The 20974-nt window shown below is 32.9% G+C and overlaps 1 long non-coding RNA gene and 1 pseudogene across 2 annotated transcripts; both read left to right on the top strand.

Annotated features, from left to right (window-relative positions):
• Positions 1–8725: 8725 nt before the first annotated feature.
• Positions 8726–13508, top strand: LOC112028933 (G-type lectin S-receptor-like serine/threonine-protein kinase At5g24080; annotated as a pseudogene).
• Positions 13509–17899: 4391 nt separating this feature from the next.
• Positions 17900–20647, top strand: LOC112028943 (uncharacterized). 2 transcript variants are annotated; one of them, XR_010629681.1, is made up of 2 exons: positions 17900–18425; positions 19983–20647. It is a non-coding gene; the product is annotated as an uncharacterized LOC112028943 (long non-coding RNA). The 2 variants fall into 2 exon arrangements; XR_010629680.1 differs by having other exon boundaries at positions 17900–19183.
• Positions 20648–20974: the final 327 nt, after the last annotated feature.

The raw sequence follows: 20974 nt of genomic DNA, 5'->3' as shown, positions 1-20974 counted from the left end.
GGTGTCTAATAGTGTATAAATTCAATTATTCATCACTTTAGCTTTAACAAAATTCAGTTCACCAATCCTATCATTTCTATTAACAAAGTCCAAAAACCACAAAACCCATTAAAAAAAAAAAAAAATCAAAACTTGCATCTAATTTCACTTCATTTCCACACTTTCTAGGAAAACAAACAGCCAATTTGAAATTCACTAAACAAATGGAAAGAGTTTAAGAGAGAGAGAGAGAGAGAGAGGTATAGGGTTTTGCATTGAGACGAGGAAGGGTTGGATTGAAAGAGAATTGGATGAGACTAGGGTTAGGGTTAGGGTTTATGCATCAGATATAGGAAATTTAAAAATCTAAAATTTTTAGATAGATAATGATGTCCTATCACTATGAGCTGGGGGAGTGTGTGTGAGTTAGTTGAGGCTTGCGGTGTTAGAAGTTTCAACGAACACAGGTGTAGAGAGAGTCTGCGACGTCGTTTTGAGTTTTGACAGCAGAGAGAGAAATACTAGAAAGTTCTTTGATTTTACTATTTTAACAGTTGTTAACAGTTAGCACTTACACACGCCTCTGGTTTTACAGCCGTTAGAAACCGCGGTGTCTAAAAGTCAAAACACACGTGAATATTGTGATTAGGAAAAACTTTATGTGTTTACCTTACATTGTACCTGTAAAATATGATAAATGTTTTACATATTTGAAAAAAATGAGTATAATATTTGTCACTTTTGTGCTTTTACAGTGTAAATTTAAAAGAAGAAATTTTCTTTAAAAGAATAAAAATTTTCTAGAATTTCCGTGAGACAATGCGGTTTCAAATGATAATTGGAAGTTCAATAAATCTATTGATATTTGACACCATTAATTTTACACTTAATTTTACAATTTGTTTATTTGTATAATAATGAGTAATGGAAACTTTTTGTTCATGGCTGATTACATGAATGATGAATCTATTACTTTACATCAATCAATCACACTTGTACAAATCAACAAATTGTAAAATATATAGTAAGTGTGCGTTTGTAACTTTTAATGTACCAAATGATTACTAATGCATTTAGGAGGACATGATAATTTTTGAGCCTTTTGAAAAGAGTTGTTTGAATTAAGATTTTCAAACCCGGATCATTTATTGAACCATAAAAGAGAGATGTTCAAGGTTTTTAAGGTCAAACCGAAGTTGAACCGGGGTCAAACTGTGATAAAGTTATAATTAATTTAATAATTATTTAAATATAAATAAATATATTAAATTAGTATAAATAGAAAAATTAAATTAAATTACCTAATTAAATATAGAAATTTATCTTTCAAATGTATTTTTTCATATCATAATTTTCACAGGACAAATAAGAAATATCATATCCTAAGCACACATAGATATAATATTTATTTATTTATTTATATGTTGATTAGTTAAACTCGTGATAGTAATTTTAAATTAAAATAATTATTTAATAATTATTATATTCTTAATTGTATTCACTATTTTTTCTCTACTATTCAAACTTTTTTTTTAGTAAACAGTAATACTTATTAGGACACATACGCAAAATTTAACAAATAAAATATTATAAGTACTTTTAATTAATATTTAAAAAAAATTTTATACTTAAAAAATCTAGTGTTACAAAATATTTCACAACTTTTTTCTCACAATTACGATTTAGCAAAGTTTGAATGGTCTTTTCTCATAAAAAAAAAAAGTTTGAATGGTCAAAACTCAACAACTCCGTTAGTATTGGCCATCTTGTGCACTGTGCAGTAATGTCCATAGTGTACCATACTTGTAGCATCCAAAAAAAAAAAAAAAAGGCATGCTCTCTGTGTTCATTGTACCATTACTGGAAAAATACAAAGAAATGGCTAGTGCCACATCACGGGCTCAAAGATCTAACGATTGAAACATTTTGTCATTTTTAATTCAAAAATCAAAAGTTGTCTTCTTTCCCAATGCAAGTCACATGAAGGCGCTTTGGAAATATTAAAAAAAATTCAAAACAAGCAAAAACAGAGAGAAGGGTGAGAAACTCAGAAAACACAGTAGTGGAGACGGAAAGAAGAAAGAGAAGAAGGAGAAAAAGAAGAAAGAAGAAGAAATAGAAGCAGAAGACAAAGATGAAGGCCGTGATTGGTGATTTGTGCTGGGTTGCTAGCTTACTACTTCAACTTCGCACAACCCCTACTTTGTCATCTTCTTCTTCTCAAAAAAAATTTTCCCCTCACAAATCTTTTGGTTCTAGATTTGAAAAAGTCCAAAGTGTATGTTGGCCAAATCTTTAATTTCAGCCGGTATTTGCTAGAAAAAAAAAGTAACCGTGAGAACCGCGAGAACCGTTCACGGTTCTCAGAACCGTGAGGTTCAACCGCAGTTCGCGTGGGTCCCTGCTTTTTTCTCATAGAATGGTTCTTGAGGCTAAAAGAACTGCAAAAATGAGTGGTTCAAGGTTTTCTCAATCGGACTGTACGGTCCGGTCTGGGTTTCAAAACCTTGGTTTGAATAAGGTGTACCTACAAAGAAGGTGAAGTTAAAAATGCTACACTTTGAAAAGGTGTGATTTGATAATGCATTATCAAACGCCTACAAAGGACATGTTTGTGGGAATGCCTTCCAAGTTCCAACTCGTGAAAAACAGTCCTTTACAATATACCATTAGACAAATTCCTTAATATTGCTAATTTGGAGACCTACCCGCTTTGTAGATACGACGACAAGCTATATTAATATTCTTTTTGTAGTTAAAATAGGATTTGAAAGTTTGAAATACACAACTTTGTTTATCGAGTTATTGGAAACCACATAAATATATAATACAACTTGGAATGATATTAATTAGTTATTGACTTATTTAATATTTATGGATGGAATGATCAAGGGTTTTGATGATTTTTTCTTTTGCACACTTGTGGTTGTATCTTACTCTGCATGTTCAATTGAAAATGATGGGCTAGCCAGACAAGTATTTTCTACTTCAATTCAAAGAAATTTTCGAGGCACTTGATCTAAATGTCAAAATAAAGTTTAATGAGCCTCAGATGATATATGGTTTTGCAGAGTCATAATATAAGTGCCTAAATTTCAATAGTTGATTCCCTTGGTCCATTTAGACATGACTATCTACCTTACAAAGTTGATAAATGTTGAAAAAGAATTGCATATGAATTCCCTTTCAATATCAATTTTGGTTGAATTATTTATTGTTAATGTCTGATATGTCGTGCCATTACAAGAGAATACAGAAACCTACATCCAATATAAATAGAAATTTCCCGCTTAAAAGTTCAAAGTTAGTTTAACCTCTTGCTCTTTCCATAATACACACAATCAACTTTTATGAGCTTCACAGTACAATTATATATAAATGCTAATTATTATTGCATACACTAAATTACACACTTCAATAAAAATTGTGTTTTCATGAGTTATAATTTTGAAATAGTCAGTTGTTACTCAAAACACGATTTCAGTTGTGTGTCTCGTACACACAGTGTATATATTATCATCATTCACATATTGGATGTACACTATCATCTTTATTTATTTTTTTTTTTTGTTGGTAAAAGTATGTACACTATCATCATTCATATATAAATGTATATACAAATAAACATGTATCTAATGTAAATCTTATATGTGAGAGAAAATATATATATATATATATATATCATGCTCATGCACACAAAGTTTAAATGCCATTTGTGATTCTTAAGTGGCAATACTATTGTGAGTTTCTGATCTTGTTGGGGGCAAAGTTGCACACTAGATGCCATCCTTTTTCTGATAGGCCAAAACAACAGGTATCACTATAACCATCTCAGCTAAATGATAGTTTCAGATTAAAGCAATCCAAGTCTTGACGTAACGCCAACCGGCCAACATGAGCTCAAAAACAAAAAAGTCATCATCCTTCCCCAAAGGTCTGGTACCAAGTCGTACCAGTCCATATATATTCCAACTAAGCTAAAGTGTGAATATTTGAATTTTAAGGCTTGCCAATAATTAGAGGAACGTGTCCACTGTCCAAGGCCTGCGGCCTTTCGGACTGATCACAAACTCTACAGTCCATTTAAAGACCACATAGCAATAAACACGTGCCACAGCCGCAATTAATATCCAATTATATCTCTTTACCGACCAATATTTCACGCAACCATTGTCAAAGTGTAGCTCACCCACCTCTATATACGTGTTATTATTATCCATATTTCTTGGCCGCATAAAACTCTCGGCTCCCTTTAAATTTTAATTCATCAGCTTTTTTTGCCATACAAAAAGACTAGCTAAACCTTTTTTTAACATCAATACCACTTACCACTTTAGCTTAAGCTTGATCCCATGGCTTCTTTTTCTTGGATTTTGCTCTGCTTATGTCTAGCCAGTTTTGGTGCTTGCATGGCTGCAGCTAGCCACATTGGTTTGGGTTCGAGACTGTTGGCTAGTGAGGAACAGACATGGGTTTCGAATAATGGCACGTTTGCTTTCGGGTTCACTCCAGCTGAAAGACGTGATCAGTTTGAACTGGCTATTTGGTTTGCGGAGCTTCCTGGAGATAGAACGTTAGTATGGTCAGCAAACAGGTAAGTTTCAATGGACATCATCGATTTAATAAGTCCTTTATAGATTTTGTTGTTATTGCTTAATTATTAATTGTGCATTGATGGTCTTGGTTAATTTATTATCAACTACCACTTGTTTAAAAGAACTTAAGCTATTACTATTAGCAATATATATATTGCTAATAGTAATTCTATATATATATATATATATATAATTTTTATACACTATTACTTTCAAAAATTTAATGAACAATGCTACCTCTCATTTATTGTTTTTGTTATGCAAATCATCAGTTAGTAAATGTATGATAATGGTAAGAAGCATTAAAAATGAGATCACTAAAAAAATATATATAAAATTAATTAGCCACTATCATTATGGAGTAGTAGTCTATAATTTTATGCATCCAAAAAAGTGGAATATATAGAGTTTTCTTAAAGGTATGTGTAAAGATTCACCATATATATGTGTGTGTGTGTGTGTGTGTGTGTGTGTGTGTGTGTAAAGGTAAAAAAAAAGGTATATTTAAGGTTTTTATAAACTTAAAAACTAATGAAAAACCAATGGTTAATAACTAAAATTATAGTATTAATAAAATATTTAATGAAACCATCCTAAAAAAATATCACGCGCAACGCACGAGTATGTGACTAATTTTTATAATTGCTAGTATAAACACCATTGTTCACATATTACAGAAAGTTAGTAACTTTTGTAATTAGCTTCTTATGCCTCCATCAGAAGCTCTAAGGTGTCTAATAGTGTATATATTCAATTATTCATCACTTTAACTTTAACAAAATTTAGTTCACCAATCCTATCATTTCTATTAACAAATTCCAAAAACCCACAAAACCCATTAAAAAAAAAATCAAAACTTTCATCTAATATCACTTCATTTCCACACTTTCTAGGCAAACAAACAGCCAATTTGAAATTCACTAAACAAATGGAAAGAGTTTGAGAGAGAGAGAGAGAGAGAGAGAGAGAGGGTTTTGCATTGAGATGAGGAAGGGTTGGATTGAAAGAGAATTGGATGAGACTAGGGTTAGGGTTAGGGCTTAGATTATGCATCAGATATAGGAAATTTAAAAATCTAAATTTTTTAGATAGATAATGATGTCCTATCACTATGAGCTGGGGGAGTGTGTGTGAGTTAGTTGAGGCTTGCAGTGTTAGAAGTTTCAACAAACACGGTTGTAGAGAGAGTCTGCGACGTCATTTTGAGTTTTGACAACAGAGAGAGAAATACCAGAAAGTTCTTTGATTTTACTATTTTAACAGTTATTAACAGTTAACACTTACACATGCACCGCTAGAAACCGCAGTGTCAAAAAGTCAAAACACGTGAATATTGTGATTAGGAAAAACTTTATATGTTTACCTTACATTGTACTTGTAAAATATGATAAATGTTTTACATATTTGAAAAAAATGAGTATAATATTTGTCACTTTTGTGCTTTTACAATGTAAATTTAAAAGAAGAAATTTTCTTTTAAAAAATAAAGTTTTTCTAGAATTTTCGTGAGACAATGCGGTTTCAAATGATAATTTGAAGTTCAATAAATCTATTGATATTTGACGCCATTAATTTTACACTTAATTTTACAATTTGTTAACTTGTATAATAATGAGTAATGAAAACTTTTTGTTCATGGCTGATTATATGAATGATGAACCTATTACTTTACATCAATCAATCACACTGGTACAAGTCAACAAATTGTAAAATATATAGTAAGTGTGCGTTTGTAAATTCTAATGTACCAAATGATTACTAATGCATTTAGTAGGACATGATAATTTTCCAGTCTTTTGAAAAGAGTTGTTTGAATAAGGTGTACCTACAAAGAAGGTGAAGTTAAAAATGCTATACTTTGAAAAGGTGTGATTTGATAATGCATTATCAAACGCCTACAAAGGACATGTTCGTGGGAATGCCTTCCAAGTTCCAACTCGTGAAAAACAGTCCCTTTACAATATACCATTAGACAAATTCCTTATTGCTAATTTGGAGACCTACCCGCTTTGGAGATACGACGACAAGCTATATTAATATTCTTTTTGTAGTTAAAATAGGATTTGAAAGTTTGAAATACACAACTTTGCTTATTGAGTTATTGGAAACCACATAAATATATAATACAACTTGAAATGATATTAATTAGTTAATTGACTTATTTAATATTTATGGATGGAATGATCAAGGGTTTTGATGATTTTTTCTTTTGCACACTTGTGGTTGTATCTTACTCTGCATGTTCAATTGAAAATGATGGGCTAGACAGACAAGGATTTTCTACTTCAATTCAAAGAAATTTTCGAGGCACTTGATCTAAATGTCAAAATAAAATTTAATGAGCCTCAGATGATATATGGTTTTGCAGAGTCATAATATAAGTGCCTAAATTTCAATAGTTGATTCCCTTGGTCCATTTAGACATGACTATCACTATCTACCTTACAAAGTTGATAAATGTTGAAAAAGAATTGCATATGAATTCCCTTTCAATATCAATTTTGGTTGAATTATTTATTGTTAATGTCTGATATGTCGTGCCATTACAAGAGAATACAGAAACCTACATCGATCCAATGTAAATAGAAATTTCCTGCTCAAAAAAAATATAAATAGAAATTTCCTGCTTAAAAATTCAAAGTTAGTTTAACCTCTTGCTCTTTCCATGATACGCACAACCAACTTTTATGAGCTTCACAGTACAATTATATAAAAATGCTAATTATTATTGTACACACTAAATTACACACTTCAATAAAAATTGTGTTTTTATGAGTTATAATTTTGAAATAGTCAATTGTAACTCAAAACACGATTTTAGTTGTGTATCTCGTACACACAGTGTATATACTATCATCATTTACATACTGGATGTACACTATCATCTTTATTTTTTTTTTTTTTGGTAAAAGTATGTAGACTATCATCATTCATATAGAAATGTATATACAAATAAACATGTATCTAATGTAAATCTTATATGTGAGAGAAAATATATATATATATATATATCATGCTTATGCACACAAAGTTTAAATGCCATTTGTGATTCTTAAGTGGCAATACTATTGTGAGTTTCTGATCTTGTTGGGGGCAAAGTTGCACACTAGATGCCATCCTTTTTCTGATAGGCCAAAACAACAGGTATCACTATAACTATCTCAGCTTAATGATAGTTTCAGATTAAAGCAATCCAAGTCTTGATGTAACGCCAACCGGCCAACATGAGCTCAAAAGCAAAAAGTCATCATCCTTCCCTAAAGGTCTTGGTACCAAGTCGTACCAGTCCATATATATTCCAACGAAGCTAAAGTGTGAATATCTGAATTTTAAGGCTTGCCAATAATTAGAGGAACGTGTCCACTGTCCAAGGCCTTCGGCCTTTCGGACTGATCACAAACTCTACAGTCCATTTAAAGACCACATAGCAATAAACACGTGCCATTCTTTATTTTTTTTTTTTTTGGTAAAAGTATGTAGACTATCATCATTCATATAGAAATGTATATACAAATAAACATGTATCTAATGTAAATCTTATATGTGAGAGAAAATATATATATATATATATATCATGCTTATGCACACAAAGTTTAAATGCCATTTGTGATTCTTAAGTGGCAATACTATTGTGAGTTTCTGATCTTGTTGGGGGCAAAGTTGCACACTAGATGCCATCCTTTTTCTGATAGGCCAAAACAACAGGTATCACTATAACTATCTCAGCTTAATGATAGTTTCAGATTAAAGCAATCCAAGTCTTGATGTAACGCCAACCGGCCAACATGAGCTCAAAAGCAAAAAGTCATCATCCTTCCCTAAAGGTCTTGGTACCAAGTCGTACCAGTCCATATATATTCCAACGAAGCTAAAGTGTGAATATCTGAATTTTAAGGCTTGCCAATAATTAGAGGAACGTGTCCACTGTCCAAGGCCTTCGGCCTTTCGGACTGATCACAAACTCTACAGTCCATTTAAAGACCACATAGCAATAAACACGTGCCACAGCCGCAATTAATATCCAATTATATCTCTTTACCGACCAATATTTCACGCAACCATTGTCAAAGTGTAGCTCACCCACCTCTATATACGTGTTATTATTATCCATATTTCTTGGCCACATAAAACTCTCGGCTCCCTTTAAATTTTAATTCATCAGCTTTTTTTGCCATACAAAAAGACTAGCTAAACCTTTTTTTAACATCAATACCACTTACCACTTTAGCTTAAGCTTGATCCCATGGCTTCTTCTTCTTGGATTTTGCTCTGCTTATGTCTAGCCAGTTTTGGTGCTTGCATGGCTGCAGCTAGCCACATTGGTTTGGGTTCGAGACTGTTGGCTAGTGAGGAACAGACATGGGTTTCGGATAATGGCACGTTTGCTTTCGGGTTCACTCCAGCTGAAAGACGTGATCAGTTTGAACTGGCTATTTGGTTTGCGGAGCTTCCTGGAGATAGAACGTTAGTATGGTCAGCAAACAGGTAAGTTTCAATGGACATCATCGATTTAATAAGTCCTTTATAGATTTTGTTGTTATTGCTTAATTATTAATTGTGCATTGATGGTCTTGGTTAATTTATTATCAACTACCACTTGTTTAAAAGAACTTAAGCTATTACTATTAGCAATATATATATTGCTAATAGTAATTCTAACAAGTCGTACCAGTCCATAAAATCATTTAATATTACTAATTCTAACAATTTTATAATATAATTTTAATCAATTACTGTCCTAAAACTTCTCACACTATTATACTAAACTTTTTTGTGCTACATTAGGATAAGTATATATAAAATCATAGATTATTTCACACTCATTAGTATATTTTGTCCAAACTCATCATTCATTTTACATTTTAAATGTATATAGATATTAATAAAAAGCGTGTATATTTCATGTTTGTTTATATAAAGTGTACAATAATAAGTGTGAAACAAAATTTTTTGCAAATACACCATGTATAATATATTTTCCCTTATACGTATATATAAACAAAAATACTTTGCACAAGATCAAAACTAAACTCATGAAATATTGTCCTTGTTTTTCTAAGAAATACGGGGTATATACCAACATGATAGTTGTCTTGCATAGTCCATAAGAAAGTCTTACATACATAGACTCAGAAGTCAGAAAACTTATAATAATAATAATAATAATAATAATAATAATAACAAATAAAAAACATGACAAAATATATAAGTAAAGAGAAAGAAGTAAATAATGAAGTCATAGACGGCTGTGATAGTCAAAAACCATGGTTTTTGACTATTGCAACAAAGCAACAGTACCCCATCACCCAAGGTTGTAGAACTGTAGTGTTGCACAGTCCTTGAAAGAGCCTGATATTTAATAGAGTGGATATGGTTACTGGTTTTCTAACTTAAAAAAAAAAAAAAAAAAGAGAGAAAAATCATGAACCATTCCTCCATCTCTAGTCTTTACTAAGGCTTTTGCAGGTAATATATGATCCGATCACTTAAGCCAACAAATTTCATTTTCTTCTCAATCCAATATTATAGAAACTCTCCGGTCACCAACAACGCAGTCTTGGAGCTCGACACCACAGGAAACCTTGTCCTCATCGATGGCGACGCCACTGTCTGGATGTCCAACACTTCCGGTGCACGCGTAGAATATGCAGTCTTGTCAGAGTCTGGCAACTTCATCCTCTATAACACGCCCAACTACACTGTATGGCAGAGTTTTTCATACCCAACTGACACTCTACTCCCAAACCAACCTCTCACAGTCTCATTAGAGCTAACAACATCTAACTCAGCTTCACAAGGTGGCTATTACACTCTCAAAATGCTTCAACAACCCAATTCACTAACCCTCGCTTTAACATACAATTTGCCTGAAACTTATAACAACTTGCCAGAATCTTTCACCAATTATTCCTATTGGCAAGCACCTGATATATCAAATGTGACTGGGGATGTTGTAGCAGTCTTAGATGATGCTGGAAGCTTTGGAATCTTTTATGGGGAATTCTCGGATGGTGCTGTGTATGTGTACAAGAATGATAATGATAAAGGCGAATTGTCAGCAACCTCAAACATGACAACCAGGTCAATGGTTCTTCGAAGATTGTCACTTGAGTCTAATGGAAATATACGTTTGTATAGATGGGATGATGATGTAAATGGCTCGCGCCAGTGGGTGCCAGAATGGGCTGCAGTTTCAAATCCTTGCGATATTGCTGGAATTTGTGGCAATGGGGTGTGTAATTTGGATAGAAGCAAGACCAATGCTTCCTGTACATGTTTACCGGGTACTTCTAAGGTAGAAGGTAGTAGTCAGTGCTCGGAAAACTCCTCTTTGATTGGTAAATGTGATTCACAACATAAATATCCAACATCTGAGTTTAGGATTTCAACGGTGCAGCAAACCAATTACTATTATTCTGATTTTTCTGTAATAGCAAATTATAGTGATATTGCCACAGTGTCAAAGTGTGGGGATGCTTGTTTATCAGATTGTGACTGTGTTGCCTCTATTTATGGGCTTGATGATGAGAAGCCTTATTGTTGGGTATTGAGGAGCCTGGACTTTGGTGGGTTTGAGGACTCTAGCTCAACTCTCTTTGTGAAGGTTAGGTCTAATGGTTCAAACACACCAGAAGGAAATTCTGGGGGTTCTTTGGAAGGGTCCAAGGATGCAAGAACGAAGGTCTTGGTCATTCCAATTGTTCTCAGCATGACAGTACTCATTGGGCTGCTTTGTTTGTTATTATACTATAACATTCATAAAAGAAGAGCTTTAAAGAGAGCCTTGGAGAGCTCCTTGATCTTATTAGGTGCTCCATTGAATTTTAGCTATCGTGAGTTACAAACCCGGACATGGAATTTTAGCCAGTTACTTGGAATAGGTAAGCATAGAATACAATGTTACTTTCAACAAACAGAGGATGTTGTATTAATTATATGGTTTTTTTTTAAACATGTATAAGTAATGCTTCTTTTACAGGAGGATTTGGGAGTGTATATAAGGGAAGCCTAGCAGATGGGACTTTGGTTGCAGTGAAGAAACTAGATAGGGTGTTGCCTCATGGAGAGACGGAATTTATAACTGAGGTGAACACTATTGGCTCCATGCATCACATGAACTTGGTTCGGCTCTGTGGATACTGCTCTGAGGGGACACAACGGTAAGCAATGTTCCTAGGGAGTCATTTTTGTTATATTTTGACATAAATGTAACATCTAATGTGTCCACTGGGTATGACATTTCATTTTTTTGAGATTTATGAATGATATGGTTTAAAGCTGTAGTGGACATTTTGAGATTTTGCATTTAGATCACCTCATAATTTAATATTGATATAATTTGAAATTTAAATTCTTTTTAGAAAAATTATTCATGAGTGACATTTTATTGTTTGGCTGTTTTGGCAGGCTTCTAGTTTATGAGTTCATGAAAAATGGGTCCTTGGACAAATGGATCTTTCCTTCATATAATTGCAGAGACAGGCTACTAGATTGGCCAACTCGCTTCCATATAGCTGTGGCTACTGCACAGGGAATTGCATATTTCCATGAGCAGTGCAGAAATCGAATAATACACTGTGACATAAAGCCAGAAAATATTTTGTTAGATGAAAATTTCTGTCCTAAAGTATCTGATTTTGGACTAGCTAAGTTAATGGGAAGAGAGCTCTCACAAGTCGTCACTATGGTCAGAGGAACTAGAGGCTATTTAGCTCCAGAGTGGGTTAGTAACCGCCCTATAACTGTAAAGGCTGATGTTTATAGTTATGGAATGCTTCTTTTAGAGATTATTGGGGAAGGAGAAATCTTGACATGTCTTTTGATGCTGAAAACTTCTTCTACCCTGGATGGGCTTTTAAGGTATCCTCTGATGTCTTTCTCGACTTAGATCAATGCAATACTTTTGGATTCTTCAGGAAAAAAAACTTTTGAGATTAACTTCTCATAATCATGATAAAGAGAAACGATCTTTAAGAATAATCATTAAGGTGAAATATGGCCGGTTAATCCCACAAGATGGTCATTCTATATACTAACCAGCCTGGCAAACTCTGTAGAAATAGGAGCTTGTGCATTGTGCATAACCAAATGTTCTCATCCAAAACATTAGATAGGCATAACAGCCCGTCTACTTCTATTCATGTGTCTATTTTGCTACTTTTTTTTTTTTTTTTGGAGAGAGGTCTATTTTGCTACTTACTTTCAAGCAAAATAGTATTCCTAGTTGTGTTTTTAAGGACAACATCACAATATTGTCGAGTGACATATGGAAGTCTACCCTTAGGCACAATATATATAGATTCATGGTCTACTCATTTTTTGCTAATTGCTTTTACTCGTAAACAAAAGCACTAGTTGTATGACTAATTCTTAACCATATCAATGTTTATTTCCTTTTAGGAGATGACAAATGGGACGCCAATAAAAGTTGCAGATAGGCGACTACAAGGGGCAGCAGATGAAGAGGAGCTTGTGCGAGCTCTGAAAGTCGCATTCTGGTGCATACAGGATGAGGTATTCACAAGACCTTCAATGGGGGAAGTGGTGAAGATGTTGGAAGGATCAATTGATCACATCAACATGCCACCAATGCCACAGACAGTTCTGGAGTTGATTGAGGAAGGCCTGGATCAAGTATACAAAGCAATGAAGAGAGAAGTTACTCCGTTCAGCTCCTTCACAATCAATAGCCATCATTCATCTCAAGCTACTTGTAGTTATTCCACAATGTCACCTAGATAGTAAAGGTAATGCAAAACAAATTTTTGTTTGGACCATGAAATTGGTACCATGGATTGGCAAATAGCTAAAAGTTCCTCAATATTGCGTTGAGCATGCGTCAATTTCATCAAACATTCGTAAACATATTTATTGCATTCTTTGTGTCAAAATGAGATCATATATAAACAAGTAAGCAATAGTTTAAAGTGATTCTATACACTATATATGTACTACATCAAATTATAATACCGAAGTATTCAAGCATCAGTTCAATGACCAAATCAGCAAGGAAGTACAGGAATTCATTACAAAATAATTTAGACATCTTTCTTCTTGGAAGAGCTAAAGCCAGTTAGATCAGCATATTACTTCCACCAAAGCCTCACTCCTCCATATTTAGCCGAGTTCTTAATGGCAGGAAGAATTTCAGATGTGAGGTCGGCTGCTGGAATGAAAGCCAGTCCCAGCAAGTTAAGGTGCAGCAGGCAGTCCTAAAAAGATCCTGGTTGCAGGAATGGCTGAAGTCCACTTCTTCCAAACATCTTCAAGGGTAGTCAAATTGCCTGGACTGCAGTGGCACGATGGGATATTGTAAATTGAATTAATAATCAAAGAGTCCAGTCTTAAAGGCATTTCCAATTCAACCGTCAGCCATCAGGGAAAGGACACTGCAGCAGTAGTCAAGTACACCTTCTTATCATGCTTGCTATACCCCGCCAATTGGTAAATTTAACCAATTCAGAATCAATGGATCATGGCTCCATACTTTAAAATCATAATAATAATAAATAAATAAATGGATGGAATTTAACTATTTTATCACATGATTGATTGAGCTAATTCTTCAGAATCAATGCATGCAAATATGGTAGGAAAAATTTTATAACATGTTTGACTGTTTTGACTTTCTAAAATTGATTTGTAATCAAATTTGAAATCTCGTTATATAGGGAGTTTTGTTTGATTTGCGTTGGTTTTTCTTTGCTGAATGTTGACTTTAATTTTAGACATGCGATTAATAGGGTTACTTTTGTTTGATTTGCGTTGGTTTTTCTTTGCTGAATGTTGACTTTAATTTTAGACATGCGATTAATAGGGTTATCTTAGTAATATAAGTGTAACTAGGCTAGTGATCCTAACTTTTTCCAGATAGGACCTAATAACATGAGTGCTAGCATTGGTACTTAACACTTACTCAAGCCCATATGCTAACTCCGAACTCAATCCATACCAATTAGACCTCTGTATATGGGGTTCAAAGTGGTTTTCGGACTTTAATTATTGAGTGTAGGCTCATTTTTTCTACCCTAGCCCATGAGGCCTACAATATATATACTCCCAAGCCATGTGCAAGATGGGCCCACACTAGGAAACCTGATTTCGATTTGCTGCAATTCACTTTGGAGGCCCATATTGAAATCAATGGGAACTCAATTGAGATGCTGACAAATTGACATAGGGTAACCCTTGAAAAAATTGGCCTTTTATGCCTTAGACCTTTCTCATCACATCAAATTGAGCATCCTCTAATCCCTTGTGAGTCTAAGCAACTCAATCCTATGTTAAAAAACCTAACACAAAAGTCATGTACTCACATTCATAATTTGAGTTTAATAACATTAATTAATGCTAATAGATAATTAAATATATAAGTAATAGATACAAACTTTTTTATAAATGGCTAATGTGGTGAGTGAGTTATTGGAAAATGAAATAGTAATGTTAATGGTGAGTCTAGGTGAAAACCAATAAAAATTCGGCCACATAAACAATTTATAAAAATATTGTAAAATAGTTTATAGCTATAACATTACTTTAAAAATATTTTTTGAAAATGGATAAACTTTACATTTTAAATTAACGTGGAAAACAACTTACATGGCAATTAATATTATTATATCTAATCATATGAGCTCAATGACATGGTTAATATATAATTTGTTAATGTCAACCATTAAAAAAAAAAAAAAAAGGAACGAAAAGATGAGAGAATCATTTGAGATTATTTGGTTGAGAATAGAGCAACTAATGCACTGCACCACTGGTGAGCATAGTTATTAAACCCGGACCGTACGTTGACCCAGTTTATGAGCCGGGTCACTAGTTCAACTAGTGGGTCAACGGTAGAATCACAAAGTCAAATAAAAATATTGGACAAAGTTTAGCTACAAAATCGATTGTAGCCTTAGGCTACAAAATTGTTTGTGGCAAACTCACTCAATATCTTTTTATTAGATGTGAATTTTAACAAATCTACCATTGGATTACATTTTCTTCTTATATCTTCTATGTTTGCAAAATTTCAAGAAAATTAAAGATCAATAGCTATGTCATCAATAAAATTTTAAATTGCAAGTTTTTGTAATTTAAAATTATGCATAAAATATAAAATTATAGATTATATAGTAAATAATATCTGATTGATACAAAAATTGATATGTGTATTAAGAGCGTAAAGAATATGTAATTCAACGGTTAGATTTTCAAACTATGCAGTAATATTTATTTTATTGAGTGAGTTTGTAGTTTAAAGCTACAACCAATTTTGTAGCTAAATTTTGTCCAAAAATATTTTAAAAATTATATATATATATATATAAACAAAAGAAGAGAAATTTTTTTAAATTGAGTAAGTACGCTGAGATGGCCCAGGGTTTTTTTAAAAAAATTTGTTCAGGCAGAATAGTACTCGAGCTTGATGAGCTCGAGTACTGTATTACTGAAGTACTCGAGCTCACCAAGCTCGAGTACGAAGCAAAATATTTAAAATTGCCATGTCATTGTGCCACGGTGGAAGTGGAAAATGTAGTACTCGAGTTTGGTAAACTCGAGTACTTAAAAAGATGGTATTTTGCTGATTATTTCCGAAACAGTGTCTTCGTGCAAAATAGTTCAAAATTTAATGGTATTGGGCCAATTTGGCCCAATTGAGATGCTGACAAATTGACATAGGGTAACCCTTGAAAAAATTGGCCTTTTATGCCTTAGACCTTTCTCATCACATCAAATTGAGCATCCTCTAATCCCTTGTGAGTCTAAGCAACTCAATCCTATGTTAAAAAACCTAACACAAAAGTCATGTACACACAATCATAATTTGAGTTTAATAACATTAATTAATGCTAATAGATAATTAAATATATAAGTAATAGATACAAACTTTTTTATAAACGGCTAATGTGGTGAGTGAGTTATTGGAAAATGAAATAGTAATGTTAATGGTGAGTTTAGGTGAAAACCAATAAAAATTCGGCCACATAAACAATTTATAAAAATATTGTAAAATAGTTTATAACTATAACATTACTTTAAAAATATTGTTTGAAAATGGATAAACTTTACATTTTAAATTAACGTGGAAAACAACTTACATGGCAATTTATATTATTATATCTAATCACATGAGCTCAATGACATGGTTAATATATAATTTGTTAATGTCAACCATTCAACCATTAAAAAAAAAAAAAAAAGGGAACGAAAAGATGAGAGAATCATTTGAGATTATTTGGTTGAGAATTGAGCAACTAATGCACTGCACCACTGGTGATTATAGTTATTAAACCCGGACCGTACGTTGACCCAGTTTATGAGCCGGGTCACTAGTTCAACTAGTGGGTCAACGATAGAATCGCAGAGTCAAATAAAAATATTGGACAAAGTTTAGCTACAAAATCGATTGTAGCCTTAGGCTACAAACTCGCTCAATAGCTTTTTATTGGATGTGAATTTTAACAAATCTACCATTGGATTACATTTTCTTCTTATATCTTCTATGTTTGCAAAATTTCAAGAAAAGTAAAGATCAATAGTTATGTCATCAATAAATTTTTAAATTGTAAGTTTTTGTAATTTAAAATTATGCATAAAATATAAAATTATAGATTATATAGTAAATAATATCTGATTGATACAAAAATTGATATGTGTATTAAGAGCGTAAAGAATATGTAATCAACAGTTAGATTTTCAAAATATACAGTAATATTTATTTTATTGAGTGAGTTTGTAGTTTAAGGCTACAACCAATTTTGTAGCTAAACTTTGTCCAAAAATATTTTAAAAATTAAATATATATAAACAAAAGAAGATAAATTTTTTTAAAGACTTATATTTAAAGCAATAAACAATAAAGCCAAAAAAATATAAACAAAAGAAGAGAAAAAAATGTTTAAGCAATAAGCTATATATCATATACTCGTATACTCATATCTACATGCTAACTAGCTTCGTGAAATTGAAAAGTGCATTTATTTATTTAGGTTTTCTCTTATTTAAACTACCATATTATCACATATTAAACAATAAAAAAGTCAATGAGATTGACGTATTAATATAATTTTACACAATTCATAAACCCAGCTAGGTTAATAAAACCCAGCCGGGTTTTATCAGTTTGGACTGGGTCTTATGCACATTCAATCCAATAGATGACTCAGACTGGTTTATGTGCTGGGTTACCTAGTTATTGGTCTGACCGGTTGGGCTGGGTTGGGTTTAATAACACTGCTGATGAGAAAGAATGAGATGATACAAGTTGAGTGAAAGAGAACAGTAGAAAGACCAAAACTAACATAGTAAAAATAGTTTAAAAAAGAAAAAGGACTTGTGAATTAAGGAATAGCATGACTTGGAATAATAAAATGGCAAAAAAGGATATACGCGTTTAATTTGTTGAGGATTCATAGTTGGTTTTCAAATTTTGGAACTATACTCGAGTCTTGATGTTGTTGCTATTGTTGAACAATAATAGACAGAGACACAGGGAGGCCGAATATGACAGAAAAAGAAAGGAGCTGTATTCCAATAGCGTGTACAAACTAGAATAGCACAAGTAGCAACGTGATTTTATCAAAGACGAGATTTCTCCGAATCCAACCAATCTTCAACTTGAAGGCCAGTCCTGTCAATTTATATGTAAACTTATTTGAACAATCACGCTGTAGGAAATTTCCTTTGAAGTAAAATGACGCGTGTGGTGTACAATATAAGTGAAATTTTGTGGAGACCGAAACTTCATGCATTCAATATTATCAGATTAGAGACAAAACTCTGATGCTACGTACCTTGACGTGACATACAATGGTGTTTGACAAGTTCAAAGTCTTGTGATACCAGCTACAAAGAAAGGTATATATGATGCTACCTTCCGCGTGGTTATCTCCAGTTTTACTATAGGATATATATGCATTTTCAAATTTCAACTGTTATATAAATTAACCTTAGATTCGAGGAAGCAACCCTATTAAATAGTTGCTTTCGTTATTGTCAAATAGCACTGGCCCATTAGGAGGACCTTTGCTATGCCCCCTTGTAGAGTCTCTCAAAGTCTCTTTCTTCTACTCTCTTCCTCTGCAATTCTTGGATCACACAGTCTGACCCAGTTTTGCAAATATATAATCCTTGCTTTTTCAAACTTTTACTGTTTTGAGTGTTTCTTATTTCTATATTATTAGCTCAACCTTATAAGACCATTCTACCATGAAAGATAAGATTGAAGAACCCACCCACGACCCTTTCTTCTACCGTACGTGTCTATCTGGACCTGAGCGTGGAAACAATACAAACTATCTGGGAATATTTCAAAGAGTTTGGGGAAGATTCTAGTGCTCGAGATCGCTTTGAATCTGGGCTAGAACAAGTTAACTCTTCGGCAAGATTGCTCAGGATCTTGGGTTTCTCTCACAACCATCTCTTCAGGAACTAGCTCCCTTCAAAATCTCCTCATCCTCAAAGTCTCGTACAACAACTTCTTGAGAGGGGCAATTCTTTGCTAGTCCCAGAAAAAAGCACACCATGAGGCCCGCACCCTTTATGTGAGCCAGGAGCATTGAGACTAACTAAGGTTTTTACCGTGCTTGGGACCATTAGCAAACAGATGAGTGGAGGTCAGTTAGCTTTTTAATTGATTTGGCAGGGTCTAATTAGGCCAGCTGGACAGCATTGTGGAAATTACAGCTTACTTTCGGTACTTAGAATATCACAAATACTCTTTGCAGAAAAAAAAAAAAAAAAAAAAACAAAAAAAAACAAAAAACAATTCTACCAATCACCCTTGTTGCTCAATTAACATGTCTACAATTACAAAGTGCTTAAGTGAGAAATGCCTTAAATTGCGAGTTTAACAATATATTATAATTATATTTTAAAAAAGAATAACAAAAATTCTAAGACCATATAAAATATTACAATTTTTACCACAATTGTCTATGTGTGCAAATTATGAATAGTAAAACACTTAAATCAGTCAAGATTGTAATGAGTAAATTTTGAACAAGCTAATATCAAATATCACCCATCCACTTAAAACTGTACAAAATAACATTCTAGCTATAAAAACTATGTAAATATATAGAGGGCTACTATTTGTGTGCATTTTAGTTTTTAATTCTTTCTTTATTTATCTTGAAGGTGAAAGAAGAAAGTTATTAGTGGTTGTGGCATGTAGAAAAGATAACGATTAAAAAATGAAGAAAAAAAAATTATATTTAATAAAATAGAGTTTATAATAAATAATATATGAATATTTTTGAAAAGAGTTTTTTTTTTTTTTTTAAATAGAAAAAAATAAACTTTTATTTTAAAATAAACATGAAATTTTTATATAGCTTTTTGGTTATGCATAAAAGTTAAAGGTAAACGGACACATATATTGTCACTATCCTAATTTTCCTCCCTCTCGTTCAGCAATCCATTACAATCAAGCTTAGACAAAAAAAAGGAACCTGCGGAGAAATTGAGAGTATAATGGCCTTACAAATATGATCCATCTTTCTGCTCTTCAAGCAGAGATGTTATGGACCTGGAGGACAACCAAAGAAGCTACAATGAACTTGCCACCATCAATGAGAAGCAAGAAAAGCTGATTCGCCACCACGAAACTAGAGCTCAAAACTTAACCATTGCATACCTGCTGCTCCATATTGGAGTATATATAATCACAATCTCACACAGATCTTCGACGTCTCTTATTCAGTGCAAAAACTGGTGGGTACCTTTTGCTTTTTCCCTCTCATGCTCTATAATATACTTCATGACCTTCTTAAATACAGTGAACAAGTTTTATTGGTCACAGTATTATCTAGACATGAACTATCTGGATCAGCAAGTGTTACATATGAGGATACGGGAAGCTAAAGTCGAGACAAAATGTCACACTACGAGTGAGCAGAAGCCTGATCCTGTGGTTCTGTTCAAGCGAAAACTCTATATTAGTATTACTGTTTCAGCTTTGGTTGCTGTTACTGTTATTCAGTTATATGCCTGCAGGTTTCTTTTGTGCTGAAATTGTGTGCCACTTGGTTGTAATAGATCTATTATAAATAACATAACTTGTAAGTTTTTGTTTTTTTTTTCCCTTCCTCCAAAAGTTATAATTATAATAACTTGTAAACACCAAGTGTAATAAACACTGTCCTTATTAGAATAAACTCGGCACTTAAATTTAATCACACCTATAAAGAAAGTGTGGATGGTTGTATCTTGTAAGAATAAGTTTTTTTTTTTTTTTTTTTATTATTATTATTTCTTTCTCCCAAAAAGTTGTAAGTTATTATAACTTGTAAAGCTAGATGAGATTGACTTGTATTTTTTATCGTGCCGATGGTTTGACCGGTACAGAAACTGGGCTGATTCGTATCATCCTAAATACCAGGGTGTTTCAGCTCGTATGGCTATTT

Source organism: Quercus suber, unplaced genomic scaffold (assembly GCF_002906115.3).
Source record: "Quercus suber isolate HL8 unplaced genomic scaffold, Cork oak 2.0 scaffold_108, whole genome shotgun sequence".
In the NCBI taxonomy this organism is placed as follows: Eukaryota; Viridiplantae; Streptophyta; class Magnoliopsida; order Fagales; family Fagaceae; genus Quercus; species Quercus suber.
This window is presented reverse-complemented; position numbering and strand designations above follow the sequence as displayed.